A 19,126-nucleotide genomic window follows, 5' to 3' on the forward strand; every position below is an offset into this window, starting at 1 on the left:
TTGAGTTATGATGTCTATATTTCAATGTCTACAGAACTGTGGTTCAGGTCAAAGCTTTATTTCTTTCAAAGAAAACATAGGTATTCCATTGTTTTCTTAATAGAGGCCATACCCTGAGTAACTTGTATGGGGCCTGATCATGCTTTCAGGATCTTCACATAGACCTCTCTTGTTCTGCATAGAAATGGGGCAGTTGTCTTTGTAACAACTTTTATTTCTTCTTTTGGTCCTTAATAGATCCAGGGGCCCATATGGGTAAACTGCAGGAGTAGAAGGACTAAAGAAGGAATGGGCAAGTGAAGGAGGAACATGTATATTTTCATCTTCTTCCCTCAAACACTCCCTGGGGCGCCTCTGGATATGGGGCTTTCAGAGGCAGCTGTGACCCGGGACTTCTTGGAAGCATGAATCCAGCATGAAGCACAAGCTGCTGAGGAACTACAGGGCTTTTGGAAGGGTGGCCCTGTGTTCCCTTGTGATTGTCTGAGGTCTATAGTGTTTGTGGGCTGGAACCTTATTTTCTTCCATAGGATGTGGGGGAGAAAACTCACCACATCAAAGGAAGAACACAGAAGAAACTCTGAGGAGAAACTTCTGGTGTTTCCTGCCTCTATTTTTATATAGAAGTGTGATCTAGCTCTGGGTTCTTACTCAGTTTTTACTTCTATTAATAAGTACACATTGATTCAAATAGCACCTTGAGAAAAGACTGAGTGAAAAATGGAATCTCTGTGGGTTCTGTTTACATATGTATAGTAGGCCTGGGTCATTTATGTGTCCAAATTCCTATGATTGGATGTATTGGATCATAACAGCTTCAGGAGGGATCCTTCTGAGCCAACAACAATCTGCCTAACCCTTCTATCTACTGAAGATGGACCAGGACCCATAGGATTAAACGATGGAGTTTGCTTGAGTGATGACTCTTGCTGCCTGTCTTAGGTATTTCTAAAATCTCAGACTCACAAAACCCTTGGGAGGTAAAGAAGCACTATTATCACCTTGCAGGTGGGTAACTGAGTCACTAAATGACTTACCTAAGGTCACACAGGAGTTCTGTGTCAGGCAGAGAATTGAATCCAGGTCTGCTGAGTCCTAGCCCAAATGCCTTAACTGCAGACCCATTGTTCTCCTTAATTAACCCATGAGAGACCATATGCTGAAATTTTATAGGAAGGAGATACCTGGAACCACACAAAGATTTTTAAAATGCTGCTATTAAGAAGGCTGTGACAGAATCACCGGGTCTGTCCTACATGTTAGTTTTCCTCGAGCCAGAATAGATACCAGAATTGGGTAGGATTTGGTGTTAACTGAGAATGTCCAGTGTCTCTTATGTAAGGGAAAACTCAGGCTAGACTGCACTGCCATTAATGGGAAAGTGAGTGAAGTGCATAAATCTGTTTTCAACAGGGCGAGATTAGAACATATTGTGAATATGATTTTAGTGTCTGTGTGCTGTGTTTCCCAGCGTAACTCATCAACAGCATCTTCAAAGTTACTTTTATGCCACTTCCACACAGCTGACAAGAACACTTGACATTTTGAGAAGGTTTAGAATAAAAAACATTAACAGTTCTTGTTGATCATGTAACTCATTGGCAAATCACCAGTGTTTAAATATCATGTTCAGTCATCACTGGATTGCACTCTAATGAGTGTAAAAAGACAAGTACTTCACAGAAGTGACTTGTTTTGTAACTTTCTAGATTAGAATCCTGTAAAATTAAAAACCAAACTTTCTTACTTTTTAATATCACTTTCAAAGGCAGCACATATTCATACGCTCTGAAAAGCAGTAAGGCACCCTCTAAATACTAATGAATGTCTATCTTGCCTGTGCAAATAATGGACCTGATCCTGCATGCCCTACTCTTACTAAGCTCCCATTTTGCCCGAGCATGAAGTGCAAAAGTGAATCTAATATTCATCCCTGCTTTTCTCATGTCCAGTTTCTGTCTTGCCTTTGAATGTCTTCATGTTCAAGGATCTGTTAGGCCATTACAAGGCAGAAGCCTTCCCTTTCTTCCTCATTAAAAAGAAAATGCAATATCCCCTTTCCTCCAGTGGAGATGATCACGGATTGACTCTTTCCTCTAATAGAACTAAGGAGTTCTATAGAATACATAATATAACATGGAAGGGTTTTAATTCATTTGCTTGCTTGGTTAGGTTTCCTGGGGATTACAGTGGATGAGAGGCAGCATATGAGTCAACAGTGTGCCCTTGTAAACAAGAAAGCTAAAAGTATATGGGGATGCATTAGGAGGAACATATTCAGCAGATGTAGAGAAGTTATTATGCCCCTCTATTTGGCACTGGTGAGGCCACATCTGGAGGACTGCATCCAGTTCTGGGCCCCCCAGTATAGAAGGATGTGGATGCATTAGAGCAGGTCCAGCAGAGGGCAATGAAAATGATTAGGGGGCTGGAGCACATGAGGAGAGGCTGAGGGATCTGGGCTTATTTAGTTTGCAAAGGCGAAGACTGAGTGGGGTTTTGATAGCAGCATTCAACTTCCTGAAAGGGGGCTTTAAAGAGGATGGAGAGAGGCTGTTCTCAGTACTCCCTGATGACAGAACAATGAGCAATGGTTTAAAGTTACAGAGGGGGAGATTGGCTACTAAGAAAAAGTATTGCACCAGGAAAGTGGTGAAGCACTGGAATGTGTTACCTAGGGAGGTGGTGGAATCTCCATCCCTAGTGGTTTTTAAGTCCCACCTTGACAAAGTCCTGGCTGGGATGATTTAGTTAGGGTTGATCCTGCTTTAGGCAGGGAGCTGGACTTGATGGCCTCCTGAGGTCCCTTCCAGCCCTAGGATTCTATGATTCTATGATTCCAGTACACAGTTGAATAAAAATGGTCATCTCAAATGTATCATTGCTGAGAAAGGCTGCCCCGTATTACATACATGACTGTCACCTGAAGAAAAGGAAAAAAAGCCATTTGCCAGTATTCATATGCACAATGGAAACAAAGTTCACCGTGATTTTAAGAAGTATTGCTGCCAATTTTCAGATCCCAGCTTACCACTTGAAGAATTTACATATTTTTGACGATGAAGACTGTGAGAACAGAGAAAGAGAGATGCACAGTGTGGTCCAAATTCTGTTCCTACTTACATTGCCAAAAAATCATGAAAATCAAATAGCTGCACATCAGTCTAAAAATGTAGTCCCCAGGATGCTATTTTCTACCTTTCCAAAGAGATATCGAGCTGGGGGGTAGATTCAGACTGAGGGGTTGACTTACTCTTGGGTATGGGATTTTGGACCTTTGTTTGCAAACAAGGAAGTAAAACTAATCTAATTTAATGTTAAGCTCCATTGAAAACACAGAGAAGCAATATCTGAGAACAGAAAATCACCAAATAGGTAGGGTAAAAACTAGCCAGAAACAGAGCAAGAAAAAACTGGAAGTCTCTCTATGAATCCTCCTAAACTTTGTGTTTGGAGACCTATATCCAGACCACCCTGGTTCTAGTTTCTTAAAATGAACCCTCCCCCTTATTTTATATAGGCATGGGCCAAAACCGGGAGCCATTTATCTAAACCACCAGACTTTATCTTTATGGGATCAGAAAAAAATGGGGTGAGTGAATTACCCCTTGTTCGGATTTCATAAAACCAAACTGCCCCGCCCTCCCAGATCTAGCCTGGGGGGCTCAGTCTGGGAGCTAGCAGTGAAAGTGCAAATACAACATACTTTAAAAAGTGCCAGTGCAATTTAAGTAGCCAGTTCTAAAAAAAGACTAGGTTTGATATGGTAACATTATGCAAGGGCTGACTTGTAAGAGCCTAGAAGGATAATACAAATGAGATAGATGTTTCCATTTAGGAATATCTATGGAAACAAGCAGGCCTGTTTTGGAAGCACACACGATAGCGATCCAAATGGCAAGGCTCTAGAAATTATTTTGGGGACTTTCTCTGGCTTGTTATACAGGAGGTCAGACTAGATAATTTCAATGCTCCCTTCTGGCCCTGGAATCCATGATTCTCCACAGACTTACTGTGACATTATATCTCAAATATATCTGTGCTGGATAGCTTGCATCTTGGCTGAGAACAGCTGAAATGCTGAAACCTTTTGACATGTAGGGTGTGTTTCCTGTTTCACTTCATTGCCTCGTTACATGACTGTGGTAATCCCTTTCCTTCTGGGTGTTTATTCGGCAGGTTAGCAAACAAGAATTGCTTTCATTGATGGGTTTCTTCCAATCTCTACCATTCATTATAAACCAATTTTCTTCAAATCTTTTCATGCTGATTTGTTTGGAGACAAAGGGTTTGGCTGCACTAGCACTTACTTTGGTATAACTTATATCACTCAGGGTGTGGATAATCCACACACCCCTGGGCTATGTAAATGACACCAAGCCAAACTCCTACGTAGAATGGGCTGTGACCTACCTCCTGGGTCTCCTGGAGACAGAGTAATTAAATCAATGGATGAGTTCTCGCTCTCCCACCATCTTAGAACTACTTCACCAGACACACTAGTGTAGCCTACCTCTACATTACTTTAAGATGAGGGTCATATTCCTGGTCCAAAAGCCATCTTTTGCCAGAAGGGAAAAAAACATGTAGAATTAAATGGTTATTTGTTTGTTTTTCTCCTTTGCACTATTTTCCCATTACTGCTACTTCTGTATGAGCTGGATTTTCTATCATCAGGAAGTCTCATGAGCTACATACGCAATGTTTGGTAGTCATAAAAAAAATAAAAGCCTAGTAGTGACCTATCAATCATAACTATTGCACTTTTCAATATGAAAAAAATATGCCAACTACCAATCAGGTTATGTAGAAAAGATCAAAAAAACACAACTGACAGATAAAAAAAATTCTCAGAAAAAAATCCAGGCAGAATCTACTGTTCTTATGACTGAATAAGCTAATTTTCCCAGAATGCCACTCACTCTTTCCAGCTCTCTTGATCTTTCCTTTTGAAATCTCTTGGAAAAAGCTGATTAAAAATCCTTTTGCTTTCTCCAGATAAGGTAAAGACAGCGTGCTGTGGTTTTTATTTCTGTGTCATGCAGGTCCAACTCATTGCCAGAGGCGGATAGAAGCCAGAGGTTTAATATTCACCATTGTTTTGAGGCAGAGAGTGGCTTGTGCTATATACGTTGTTCTAAATGTACAATGTTAAATTGTGAAACCTATGTAACAGTGACTTCCTCACCGTGGAAAATATCCATATAGAGCCATAATTAAATATTAGTGTAGCTACCTGTTTCAGGACACTGCATAGAGATGCGGAGCTCTTTTCTCATTCAACCTGAAGCCATGGTTAAATTGTTCTTGTTAGCACAAATACAGGAATGTAACAGTGTTTAAGCTCTCTTGAATCAGAGGCCAGTAGGGGCATGGATTGAAGGGCCCTAACAGGAAATAAGTCAGAAAGATTCAGGCAAAGTTTTGTTTGTTTGTTTGTGTGGTTTAAATTAGCAACGAAGACACATTGGAAGGGGTAAATTTGGAAGCTAGCCAGTGTGCACACGGCGTTAAGATTCTATGGAACACCATTTGCTTACACATGATGCTAAGGTGGGACTGACCACTTTCCTCACAAAGCAAAGAAAACTGAATTGTTCCTGAAAATAGAATGGGACAGCGGATACAACAGCAGCATTGAATCCTGGTTGTTGCTGACCAGGCTTATTGCAATATATGAAAAGTAGGAGCAACAGTTTTTAGCGACTGAGCTATTTGTGAGTCTATATACCATTGTTCCTTAGCCACACTGGAACTGGAAAATGAGCTATAGTTTTACTTGGTCATTTTTATGCAGGCAGCTACTGCAGCTCAGTGAGAAGTGGTATCTCGAGTTACCTCTCTGGCAACAGTGAACTGGGCCTGAGCGAGGAGACTGTTAGTTTAGACTGACTAATGGTGTTGGAAGAAGTACTGGTGGGAGTTCTGAAAGGTTCCTGGATATGCAGCTACACTCCTTTGTTGGAGTCTGATAGACTGGTTAATTTATAGGCTCAAACTCCCAACTGAGACAGTACAGAAACTCATGGACATACTCATGTTAAAACAACAATTGGAAAGTCTGCCTGGGAGAGCGCAGGCCTGGGCATGCCAGCACCAGCAAAAAAAAAGACACCTGACAAAGGCCATGTAATGACTGGATGAGAATCTGGAGGTGAACAAAAGAACATAAAAATGGCCATACTGGGTCAGAACAAAGGTCCATCCAGCCCAGTATCCTGTCTTCTAAACAGTGGCCAATGCCAGATGTTTCAGAAGAAATGAACAGAACAGGTAATTATCAAGTATGTCACCCATTCCCAGCCTCTGACAAATGGGCTAGGGATACCATTGCTATCCATCCTGGCTCATAACCATTGATGGACCTATCCTCCTTGAATTTGTCTAGCTCTTTTTTGAACCCCATTAAAGTCCTGGACTTCACTACATCCTCTGGCAAAGAGTTCCACAGGTTGACTGTGCGTTGCATGAAGAAGGCTCTGTCACATGAGCAAACCTCATGGTGAGACCCTGTTTGGATAGATGGAAGATCCACCTTAATGAAGAATGAAGCTACTTTGGGACATGAAGGGGGAACCAGAAAGGACAAAGATGTATGCACATTTGGAATCCAGGAAAGGTCTATAGCTGCACCTATCATCTGTTTCCATTATTGAGTATAAGGGCATGTTAAATCTCCCTCTCCAGTGATTGAATTTGACTAAAGGACAATACTTGGACTCACTGAAGTGATGAAGCCCTGTGAGCCTATGAGGTGTTCCGTGCCAGCTCAAATAGGAGTGGTTGCACCATGCCTGAGGGACATGGATGCTCTCAAACATTAGTTCTGGAGGGCTCTAAAAAACTGAGCTATTCCTACAACATAACCTTGACTTCCATCTCCCTGTGAGTAAGAGAACAGATAGGTTAACTTTCTGTGGGGATTAATTCTAAGTGAAGGTATCTGTCTCCTTACCATGACTGCAGCCTTGATAGATTGTAGGAGCACTTTCTAAGTCCACAGCCACCCTTGTGATCCTAGAAAGGAAAATATCTCAGGCAATGAGGTGACCAGCTAGAGTACTTTGGGTGTTGGGTCCCAAATGTGGTACAGAGAGGGAAAAAGTACACCAAGGGGCAATAGAAGTGGATATGAAGTGTATTAACATCCAGGCACTTTTCATTATCTTCCTTGCTCACTTGGCTCCTACTGAAATACGTTTGTTTAAACACATTTGAACATTTTGAATATATTTAAAAATAGATACACAGAGTGCAATGAATGAATAGTGAGGATGAAAATGTATTCTTATACGTGCCCTCAGGTGGTGTCCAAAGAGTTGCCACTGCTATAGTGAACTAACCACATTATTCTGAAAATGTAAATAAGTTTGTGAGACTTTCCAACAGAATTCTTCAACGTGGGATTGAATCAACAGAAATTATCACGTTTTTGAAAGCAATTATTTTTGAGATAGCCATATGTGGCTAGTGGCTGCTGGTTGGATATGATATGAACACCACATTTCCTCCAGTTCAGTGGTATCAAAGCTGGGCTGCCTCAAAGTGATCTGTGTTTCCTCCCTTTGTGATGTCTGCTGAGGCTGCAGAAACTCTCCTCTTCCTTTGTATTCCTCCGGTTGACCTATTGGTTTAGCTTCACTACAACCTTTTGGGAGTTTTGGCCACATTGACTTGTTTCTGCAGCTATTCTGGTGTGGCTCAGTTCTATCGTTTTGAATTTTGTAAAGGAAAATCCTGACAAACATCTAATAAGTGCAAAGCCTTTGATAGTAACATGTCTGTGACAGACACCCATGAGATGCATTTGTAGTCTGAGTAAAGGGCATCAGCCTGAAAAAAAATTTGCCCTTTGTGGCTTGTCTTGCAGACCATAGAGGTAAGTGACACAAAATAACTGTTCTTTTTCTTTCTTAGTACTCATCGTCTCCTTTTTCTTTGATCATGCTGTGATGTGATAATGGGGAGCCTGTGACTCAACAGTAATTTCCGTGATGACATGTATCTTGCACAGAGGGGTTTTACTCTTGGCTGTTAAAAGATCAAAATGTGGCCTAGAGACAGAACTCCTGACTCCGTGTTCTATTCTGATCTCTGCCATTGACATAAAGGGCTACTCATTTAACTGCTTTATGCCTCCAGCCTTGTCTACCCAACAGCACTCAGTCATTTGTGCTTCTAGCAGCTATTTGGCATAGATTAAGCACAAATGACTGATGACATATGCACTAACAACCCCAGTTGGTAGAAGATTTGCCCTGGGATCTGCCGTTGGGCCAGTCACCTTACACCAGCTCAGATGGGAGAGTTAGCATCTTGGATTAATATTTCATTGGGATCCCCAGCAGGGGCCTGCAGATCCGAACAAGCAGCAATTTCTAGGGTGGAGTCAGGCCCAACCATGCCTCCAGGTCCCCACACTCCTATTTACTGTAGCATCCATGGACCACTGACGGGGTCCTGCTGTGTGTGTGCTGCTTTGGGCCCAGCCCACCAGACAGGCCCCTCTGGAGGGAGTAATGTAGGTGGGGGCACATCTGCTGGAAGGAGCTATCTCTGGGAGATTTGTGGGCCGAGGAGGAATATTGTCAGGGGATGTGGGCAGCTAGTGAGAGAAAAAGTCACTGGCAGAAGGAGTTATAAGCAATGGCAGTGGTGCACTGCACCTGCGTTTGAACGCAACCCACTGATGCTCAGCTACCGAGACTCAAGGCTTTACCTGACACACCTCAGCAATTGCACCAATTGTTACCTCCTGAGAACCATTCAAGTACTTTGGTACAAGGGGCTTGTTAATCAGTTAAGAGGGACCAACGGGTGGAGGCATCTCTGCTGTAGGCAAGGCTACAGTTTTGCCATCTGTGAGGAGAAAACAATAGTTTCCTGCTTCACAGGAGTATTTGGAGACTGAATGCTAATAAAGCTGTCTGAGCTCCTTTGAGTGAGGGTGTCACAGCAATGCAGAATAGTATGCAGTAGGTTCAATTCACCCCTGGGTTTTGGACACAAGAGGGAAGGAAAAATTCATCAGCTCATCCCGTGAGCATTCCCACTGCATCTTCCATAGGGGTTCAAATAGCTTAGCAGGCATGAATAAAGCTTCAATATACCCCAGTGAGATAAGGAGTCAAGCTATTGTCACTTCATCCATGGGGAAGCTGAGGCACAGAGGTTAAAGTGCTGTTTTTTCAGGGATGCTCAGCATCAGCCACTCTGTTGAAGTCAACGGACGCTGTAAATGCTCACTGACCCTGAAAATCAAGATACATGGGATTTACCCATTGTAATCTAGCAAGCCTGTAGCAGAACCCAATCTTCTGGCATCTATACTTCACTTCATCTCCCTTGTTTCCTTTCTCTCCCTGCTCCCCTCCTTTTTTTAATTTATTTATCACAAATCACACTGTGGGGGAATGTTTCTTAATGCATCTAATTTAAGAGAGTCATTTAGAACTTCCATGTTAAAATCATACACACGCAGGACTAGATGTCAAGGGGTTGGGAATGTAAAACCAGAATGTTCATAACAAGCACCTGACAGTACCTTCTGGTGGGAAGCACTGGCAGACTTTAAAATGCTCTGTTAATTATTGTTGACATTGTATAGAGTGCTTCATGCTGTTCTTTTACTGCCTCCCTCAACTAAAACTGCTTTCAAAACGTGCTTTTTCTGCTCTGCAGACTGGAAACTCCATATACTGTATAACAGTGACAGATGTGCCTTTGTTTTAGAAGAAGCCATTTCTTTCAATGCTGGATGTGGAGGGAGCATTTCACATTGCTGTCTTCCAGAAAGATATTAAAGCAGAGTAGAAAAACTCCAAATATTTTGCCCTTCTGCGCTGACGTTCAGATGATAATACAATAGCAATGCCAAAAAGATTTGCATTAGAATTTGCATCAGTTGTTCATGAATGTTATGTCAGTCAACCAAACATGGGAGAAAACACGGCAGTAAGCTGTGGTGATGTCCAGTGGGTTTAAGATGGCTGCTGTGCTAAAGTACTTGTTTTCCTCCCCTCGTTTTTGTTATTTTGACAACAAATAGTTAGCTTTGGATGTTTGTTCTCCTGCTGACCTCAGAAGGCATACTTTCTCAACTCCCTGAAGCAGCTCCTGTGCCAATATGTCTGTTATCTGGCTATGTGTGTTAAAGTCGTTTGCCTTTGTGGTGGATTCCCCTTATTCGTCATTGTTGGTGAACATCAGGTTTTTGTAAGCCTCCCAGTTAGTAGCTCTTCTTGAACTAGCTGCTAGAGTGAAGCATCTTTCATTAGAACAGAGAAAAAATTTTAATTTTTGAACAAGTAAATGCACACTACTAACTTACTTTACGAGTTCCATTGCAAGTTACAATAACATTGTTGCTCTTTAATCACCATTATTTCAATATTGTTAAAAGTGTCTTGAGGAATCAAATTTATCATATACAGATTGAACCTCTCTAGTCCGGCACCCTTAGGACCTGATCAATGCTGAACCAGAGAATTTGCTGAACCACGGGGGGGTCAATATTGTCTAGCAGCATTGCCAGCACTTTCATGGCTTATTGGGCTCTTAAAAGACATTTATGAATAAATTGCCACTAAATAACAGCACAGAATATTGAGAGCCAGCACTAGTGGCTGGGAACAAACTTTATGGGACCACAGGAAACTGGGCCACTCCTGTGATGAGTGGACATCTGACTAACTAAAATCAAGCTGGATCACTGCTATCATCAGACCAGAGAGTGATGGACTAGAGAGATTCAATCTGCATTTTCTTCCACATGGAATCTTTCCGCTGCCTAGACTCTGCAAACTGCAAATAATGGATCAAACCAAGAGTCCTTATTAATGTGCTAATGATTCTGACACACTCTACCTTGCATGTTTCCTTTGCACAGACTTAATTACTTATACTAAATAGATTGTTCCTTCTTGCACTTAGATGTGAAATTTGGTGTACCTTTCCCAGACCTGAAGAAGAGCTTCCTGTGATAGAAAGGCTGCTCTGTCACAGAAGTTGGTCCAACAAAAGATATTATTTCACCAACCTTGTCTCACTAGCTACTAATTTGATTGATAAAACCTCACACAAAGCACATGTTGATTGGTTTTACATCACTTACATTAATGTCACACAATGAACAACTCACCTGGGCCTAGTAAATACCTATACACAAAATCTGTATAGTACACATCTCAATGAAATTCCATCAGCCTGTATCCTCTTCAAGTAACCAAGAAAAGTGAATCTTTGCAGAGTGTCTGGAACACTAATGAATTCAGATTCTGCTTGATTGACAATTGGCTGGAGAAGACATTTTTAAAGCTATGGAGGAGAGGAAGGGATCACTCATTGTCTCCGTTGTTGACTACTCTAATGAAGTTCAGCGAGCCAGAAGAGATGGAAGGGTCTACCCTTTCTCTTCTTCCCCATTTCACAAATATAATTTGGAGATGAGGGAAAAAGGGAAGAGTACTTCTTTTAATGGAGATGGGAATAGGTATAGTTACCCTGTTGCAGCATTCATAGAGACATCTGGACAGATGCAGTGCGTCTACACTAGGAACTAACTTTGAAGTTAGGCGCTACATCGAAGTAGCCAGCAGAGAGTCTACACTCATAACTTTCCCTTGTTGCAAAGTTAACTCTGAAGTAGGGAGCCCAGCTCTGAAGTCCTTACTCCATTCCTGGAAATGGAGTAGTGCCCTACTTTGAAGTTTAACTTGAAAGTAGGGTGTGTGTAGATGCTCTGCTTCGAAGTTGCTTACTCAAAATTGTACTTCAAAGTAAACAACTTCGAAGTTATTTTTGTAGTGTAGACAGAGCCATGGCGTTGTAACACATCCAGAGATTGCACCATGGATAGACTGCAGTTTCCCTTTGGCAGATTTTTGAGGTTTCCTTTCTCATAATTCTGTCATGGTTGTGGCACTATCTTCTTCCACACACATACATTTTGCCATTGCTAGGTGATTTTTTCAGTTGCTGGTGAACTTGTGACCCTCTTGTTATGTATAAGAGGTATTAATTCTTTGGTATTTAATCAGGCTAAAATGAAAATGCTTAAATTGAAAATAATTTTCAATGGAGATAAGTAATTCATTAAATTTTTTTAATAAAGCCACCTCTTTGAACCTTAGCAATCTGGAAAGTTTAATGTCAAAAATGCTGCTAAAACTTTGGAATAGAAGAGAGTGAGAGGGAGAGAGAGAGGGCTTTTTAAATATACATCAAAATACATTTTAAGCCTCTTGCTAATGGCTTACAGTACGTGCAAAAGCAATATGTCAAGTACAGTGTACCTGAATGGAATTATATAAAGCAGTATAATGAGAGTTAGTGTTGTGGGAAAGCTGCATCTTTTCCCACCCTGCAACAACAATACATTGAGTCCCCTAAACAGTTTTAGAAGATAGATAATCACCTTGTTCCTATCCTTTACTGTGAAGAGAGACGATCCTAATAATTCAATTGTATAAACTGGGTTGATACATGTGCCTCTCCATAGCTCACCCACTGCAGAGTGGTGAACACAAGAAAATGTGGGGCTTGTCTATAAATGTTACAGGTGTTGTCTTGCCAGGAGGGTTCTTTTAGCATGACAGTTTGTCCCTGGGTATCCAATGGTTGTAGAATGCTATGGGATGAAAGCTGTGGTTGACAGCGTTGCTCCTCCATCATGATAGAACTTTGTGCAGTAAGGTAAAGCTCATCTGGAGGAAGCAGAACATTACTGAGGGTTAGTCTGAGACTGGAATGAACTCCCTCTGGAACTAAATGATCATCACAACCCTCAATATTCTTTGTTCTAAATGCAAGGAACATTTCTTTCACTTTGGCTTCTCTAAAATAAACATACAGGGAGGAGAGAGAGAGACAGAGTAAAATTGAATAAAATCAAAACCAAGGCACTCCATTATTCACTTTTGCCCCTGGAAAGAAGATGAAAGAAAATAAGACAGATGTGCAAATCCAAAGATTCCAAGGCTAAAATGGACCACTGTGATTATCTATCCAGACCTCCTCTGTAATACAGAGCATGAAACTTACTCAAAATAATTCCTCGAGCAGATCTTTTAGGAGAAAAAAATCCAATTTTGATTTAAAAATTGTCAGTGATGAAGAATCCACAACATCCCTCTGGCAAATTGTTCCAGTGGTTAGTTTCTTTCCCTGTCTTAACAATTTATGCCTTATTTCCAGTCTGAATTTGTCTAGCTTGTGCTTCCAGTCATTAGATCATGTTACACCTTTCCTCTGCTAGACTGAAGAGCCTATTATGTATTATATTTTTAGATTCTAACAGACTGTGTTCAACACATTGCTTAACTTTCTCTTTGTTAGACTCCAAGAGCTTCGTCTATGTAGTTTGTCGTAAGAGGAGGCATTTTTCTAAGCCTTTCTTGTGACTCTTCTCTAAACAGTCTCCAGTTTATCAACAACCTTCTTCAACTGTGAGCACAAGAACAGGACAGAGTATTCCAGCAGTGGTTACACCAGTGCCAAATACAGAGGTAAAATAACCTCTCTACTCAGATTGGATTACTGTTTATCCATTCCAGGATCATGTGAGCTCCTTTGGCTTCCTTATAAATGAGGAAACTCATGCTTAACTGATTACCCACAATGACCCCCCAAATCTTTTTCAGAGTCACTGCTTCCCAGGATTGAGTCCCCTGTCCTGTAAGTACGGCCTACATGCTTTGTTCCTAGATATATAGATTTACATTTAACCAGGTTAAAACTTGAACTTGAACTTAGTTTACCCTGCAATTTGTCCTATTCACCAATCCCCCAAGTTTTGTGTCATCTGCCAAATTTAAAAGTGATGATTTTATGCTTTTGTCCAACTCTGCTAAAAACATTAAATGGCATTGGGACAAGAACTATCCTCATAAAACGCCAGTGCAAAAACAGCCACCCAATTGTGATCCTCCATTTACAGTTACATTTAGAGCTATATCAGTTAGCCAGTTTTTAATCCATTTAACGTGTGTTGCATTCTTTTATTTGTAATTTTTAATTAAAATGTGACATCTAATAGCTTTAGATGTCTCTCTATTACATCAACACCTTTATTAACAAAACTTGCAATCTCATAAAAAATATATCATTAGTTTGACATAAGTCTATTTCCCATAAACCCGTGTTCACTTGCACTGTTTACATTAACCCTCCTTTAATTCTTTATTAATCCTGTCCAATATCATCCACTTCATTTTCCTGCCCAGGACTGATATAAAGCTGACAGCCCTAGAATTACCAAAGTCATCACATTTACTCTTCTAAAACAATGGCACATGAGCTTTTTTCCATTCTTACTGAACATCTGTAGTGTTTCCAGACATATTGGAAATCAACATTAATGGTTCAATGAACTCATCAGCCAATTCCTTTAAAACTCTTGGTGCAAACTATCTAGACTTGCTGATTTAGAGAACCTAACTTAGTAGTTTCTGCTTCAGACTCTCCAGAGATATTAATGGACTGAAAAGACTGTAATCATCGCCATATGTTGAGATTGTATCATCTTTTTCCCCCAAATACAAAATAGAATTTTTTATTAATCACTTATAGCTTTTCAACATTATTATTAATAATTCTACCATTTCCATTTAGTAATGGGTCAATATGATACTCAGGATTCTTTTTATTCCTAATATATTTTCAGAACTACTTCTTAATGTCCTTAAGTTTGCAGGCCGTAATTTCTCCTTGTGTCCATTTGCTTACCTTATCAATTTTCTACAATTGCTAACTTTTTATATTTTATGTTTTATGTTTTATTAATTTGTTTATTTCAGCTGCTTTTACTTCCCCTCTAAACTAGGTCAGATAATAACCATTATGGCCATTTTCCTTGAGTGTAGAATTGTAGCTTTTTCAGTCTCCAGCAAGAAGTGTTTTAATGATTCCCATTTATAATTCAGATTGTTCTGATTAAATTCTTCTCCCATTTGATATGGCATCTAATAGTTTGATGCTTTGTGAAACTGGCAGGAGCACAGATGTTGCTGGGACAGAGAGCCCTGGTGGCCAAGAGCAAGAGCCAGTTAGGAGTCCTCTGGAGGTAGCCCTGGCCCAGGCCAGAAAACCAGTGGCTAGAGCTGGGGAGCTGCAGCCAGGGCTAAGAAGCTATCAGCAGCTGGGGAACAGGAGCTGCAGTGTGGGCCTGGAAGCTGGCAGTGGCTGGAGGAGCGGGAGCTGGGGTCAATGGGGCTGGCAGCTGGGAGTGGGACAACAGCCTGGAGAGGTGCCCAGGAGCATTGACCTCCCTTGGTCCAGCAAAATTTCTCGTTCAGGACTTAGATCTAATGGGTGCTGGACCAGAGATGTGCCACCTGTATTTATCTATTCTCTCTCTCTCTCTCTCTCTCTAATATTATAAATCTATATCTATACACATACATTTTCTCTAGTCTGGACTTTATTGTGATTGCACATTGCACTGGTATTAACTGTGCTGTTTATTGACATAAACAGCATATAGAGCCAAACATGTCACGAGCTGGTTATGAATCAGCGAAAAGCTGTAGTGCATGCCAGGCCCCGAACTATGCTTCACTTACAATTTTAAGTGCCCTTTCCCCCAAAACTTTGAGCCTGTCTGTGTAAAAATCCAGATGTGTATAGCGGTAGATCTATCCAATTGTAACCGATATATCTGTGTCTCTGAATGACAAAGAGCAAATTGCCAGGAAGCCTCAGTATATTATAATAAGAAAGCTCACTCTGTTTGAAAGCTTAGGGCTCCTAATTTCATAGCAACTGCCCAGGCCTAAACTTACAATGCTTTGAACAGCTGATTTCCTCCCTTCCAGTAGCCTGTCTGGCTGCACTTGTGGCACCTGACCTACTTTTCAGCACATTCCCCAAATATAGCACAAACGCCTCCTACACACTAAGTTATTAAGCCCTTTTTAACTCTTTGGAAATTATGGAGACATAAGCTGTGTATATCTCACTGAGCATTTGTTTGGCTGAGACTCTGGAAAATGCCAGCATTCTGATGGCGAAGTCTATAAACTATACACAAGGTATGTCCGAAGCATCTGTTTTTGGAGCTGATTAGCATGCTGGATAACAAACTACCTTATCCCAGCAGTGCCATCTATTGGCAAACTCATTGCAATCACCTGCCTGCTTAATATTTTTCCCTCCTGTTTCTAAGCTACTATAATATTGGTAAATACTCTCAGAAGGGTAGCCATGTTAGTTGGTAGCTACACACAAACACACAATGCAGTCCTGTAGCACCTTAAAGATTTAATTTACTCTTTCCAGAGGTCCTTTTGACGATCGGTGACTCCCCTCTGCCCTTTTTTTTTTCTTTTCTTTTTTTGCTTTCTTCTGCAGCATTCATTTACCTTGTTTGCTCATTTCTGCTCCAGAATCTGCTGAAGTGGGTCTTACCTATGAAAGCTCCTTACCTAATAAATAAGTGTTAGTCTTTAAGGTGCTACTGGACTGCTTGCATATTATGATACTGATTTGCCTGTGACCGTAATTCTTTAGTCATTAATACTTAGCTAAGTTAATAATAGCCACAATAAAGCATGCTACAATGTTCTGATGACAGTGGGAACTCATGAACATGACTGCCCCGCCTTTCTGTGAGGGAAAGCTCATCAAAGCTGTTCACTGAGGCACTGGTCTTCATGGCTCATGGTCAAGTCCTTTGTTTTTGAAAGGTGATTTCATCATTGCAAGTGAACTGTGTACAGTTGTGGTGTATATTGTGTATTCTGTTGATATTAAAAGCATGTGATCACGATAGTTGTATACACAGTTGTAAAATACATATTGTGCCTTTCAATATATTTTACACGTGCCACTTTCTGTTGTTATGTAATAGGAGCTTTACAGCAAATTCTATATTTAAGGCTTCAAAACAATTTCCATGATCATTCCCTGTTCACTTTTAACTTTCCAAAACATTCACTGTTTTGGCTAAATTTTTTTCTGTGATGTCTCTGCCTAATGCTAGTTGGTTTTTTTTTACTTTTCTTTAAAGCGGTTGTAGAAAAAAATTCAGCCATGTTAGCGTCTGACAAGAGAGAAAACAAGACAACAAAAATCAACCCCCAACATTCTCCATTTAAAAATATTTAAACCCACTCTTTTAGGCTGCAAAAATCTCTGAAGTTTGGAACTTGGTTTGGGCATAGGCCATTGTCTCTTGGAGAACCACTGCCATTGTTTGGTTTGAAAAGTAACTGGCTATTTGAAAACAGCATATTGAACATTGGTCATTGGACATTTCCTTTAGTCTATGGGAAGCTTTACATCTAAACATAGCTACAGAGTGCATGCAAGCATAGCTAGTCAAATACATAGTTAGATAAATGTGTACTTGGTTCAAAGAACTTAACAAGCTCCAATGATGCAGTTCATAGAATCCTAGGGCTGGAAGGGACCTCAGGAAGTCATCAAGTGCAGCCCCCTGCCTGAAACAGGATCAACCTGCCTATCGGTGAAGATTTTTAAGGTAGAATAACTACTGAGAATGAATAAATGCTTAATAGATACAGAACAGTAGTGATGACTAAGTTGCATGTAGTAATGTGACTTCAGATCATATTTGAGTCAGTTTTCTGAAAACCAGATGCCTTCTGTGCTTAGCTGTGCTCAGCTGTTCAAAACCCTTTCTCAGTATGAACATCGACTGCACATTGGACCTCTCTGGTCTGGAACCATCAGGACCTAACTGATGTACTCCAAGAGAATTTGCTGAACCACCAGAGATCAATGTTGTCTAGCACATTACCAACACTTCCGCTGCTTCCTGGGCTCTTAAAAGACATTTGTGGGTAAATTACAGCCACATATCAGCACTGAACACCGAGAGCAAGGACCGGAGGCTGTACACAAACTTTATGGGACCATGGGAAACTTGGCCACATCCATGATAAATGAACGTCCAGCTAACTAAAATTTTTCTGGACCACAGATGTTGCTGGATATGAGAGCGCTGGGTAAGAGAGGTTCAACCTGGAGTAACTACTCATCTGTTTCAAACTACCATGTTTTGTGCATGATTTTCTGTGACTATAAAGAATTTAAAGGACATCTGGATTTTAGCTTCAGAAAAAAAACAAACAACCTTCTTCAGTCAGATTTTGTACTTGTTAATGGCATCAGATGATGCTTGGGTAATGTGATGTTGTCCTGCTTCTAAGGGAGAGTAAAGACCTTCCTTGCTGATTGTAAGAGCCTTCAGCAGTCTCTGCCACAATGAAGCTGTGGGGACACAGGGGCTGACAGCCACTATGGGCCCATGAGCAAGGTGGGAAGGTGACTCAGCTCCATGCTCCAGAAAGGGCAGGGCTATGGGCTGAAGGGGCCACGGCACTGAGGCCCCCAACCCCACTCTCTGATAGCCGTGTGCAGCCGGAGTTGTGCTGCTGTGGAACTTCACAAGGGCTTGCAGCTCCTGCTGCTGCCAAAGTAGCAGATGAACCTTTGAAATGCTGGGCCCCTGGGCAACTGTTCCCTTCTCTCCTGCTCCGGCCTCCCCCATCCACTCCTGTCCATGGGCCTGGGGTGGGGGTGGGGTCTCAGTTCATGAATTGCTGTACTAATTCCTGAAATACAAGGTTTTTGGAACAGTGATGGACAAATACCTGTCTAATCCCTCTAGAATCCTGGTTCCTATTTGTTTTCTTCATAGCTTGATATGCATTCAATTCCCATGGAAAGAAGTCACTCCCAGGCATGGTTTGGAATGTGCTAAGTATATTGATGATGCAGAACTGTCTACCTCCTTTTCAGCTGCTCCACTATGAGTAGTCCTTGGTTATTACTTGCTACTCTGCATTTTTATTTGATGTAGGACTGCTAGATGCAACTCAGCCAGGGCCAGACTGATATTCCTGGGAAGGGAAAAGCAATCTGAGATGCATGATACTGGTGGGGATACAGCCATTATTTAGGAAATCTGGCTTGGGGGGTAGCCATGTCTGAAGAAGTTGTTCCCTGTACTTGGAACCAGCTATGGAATGAGCCTGGACAAAAGGTGAACTGGAGCAGTACTGAGGTTTGTTTACTGGTGTAGATTCATAATGATACAGCAATACTCACACAGACATCATATTCATGCGGGGGGTGGGGAGTTGGGAAGAGGGACACATGTCCA

General features: G+C 41.2%; 1 protein-coding gene across 9 annotated transcripts in view; it reads left to right on the top strand.

Moving 5' to 3' along the window:
- Positions 1 to 19,126, top strand: part of LOC142013544 (tubulin polymerization-promoting protein family member 2-like) — a 142,662-nt gene that overhangs the window by 84,483 nt on the left and 39,053 nt on the right. Inside the window, exon 7 of one of the 9 annotated variants that reach the window (XR_012645674.1) lies at positions 238 to 2,249. The exons of the other annotated variants lie outside the window; for them this stretch is intronic. The gene's annotated coding sequence lies outside the window, so the exon portion shown is untranslated. Of the gene's footprint in view, positions 1 to 237; positions 2,250 to 19,126 lie in introns of those variants that run through there. 9 annotated transcript variants of the gene reach the window in all.

The sequence above is a fragment of the Carettochelys insculpta genome, chromosome 5, assembly GCF_033958435.1.
Source record: "Carettochelys insculpta isolate YL-2023 chromosome 5, ASM3395843v1, whole genome shotgun sequence".
NCBI lineage: Eukaryota > Metazoa > Chordata > Testudines > Carettochelyidae > Carettochelys > Carettochelys insculpta.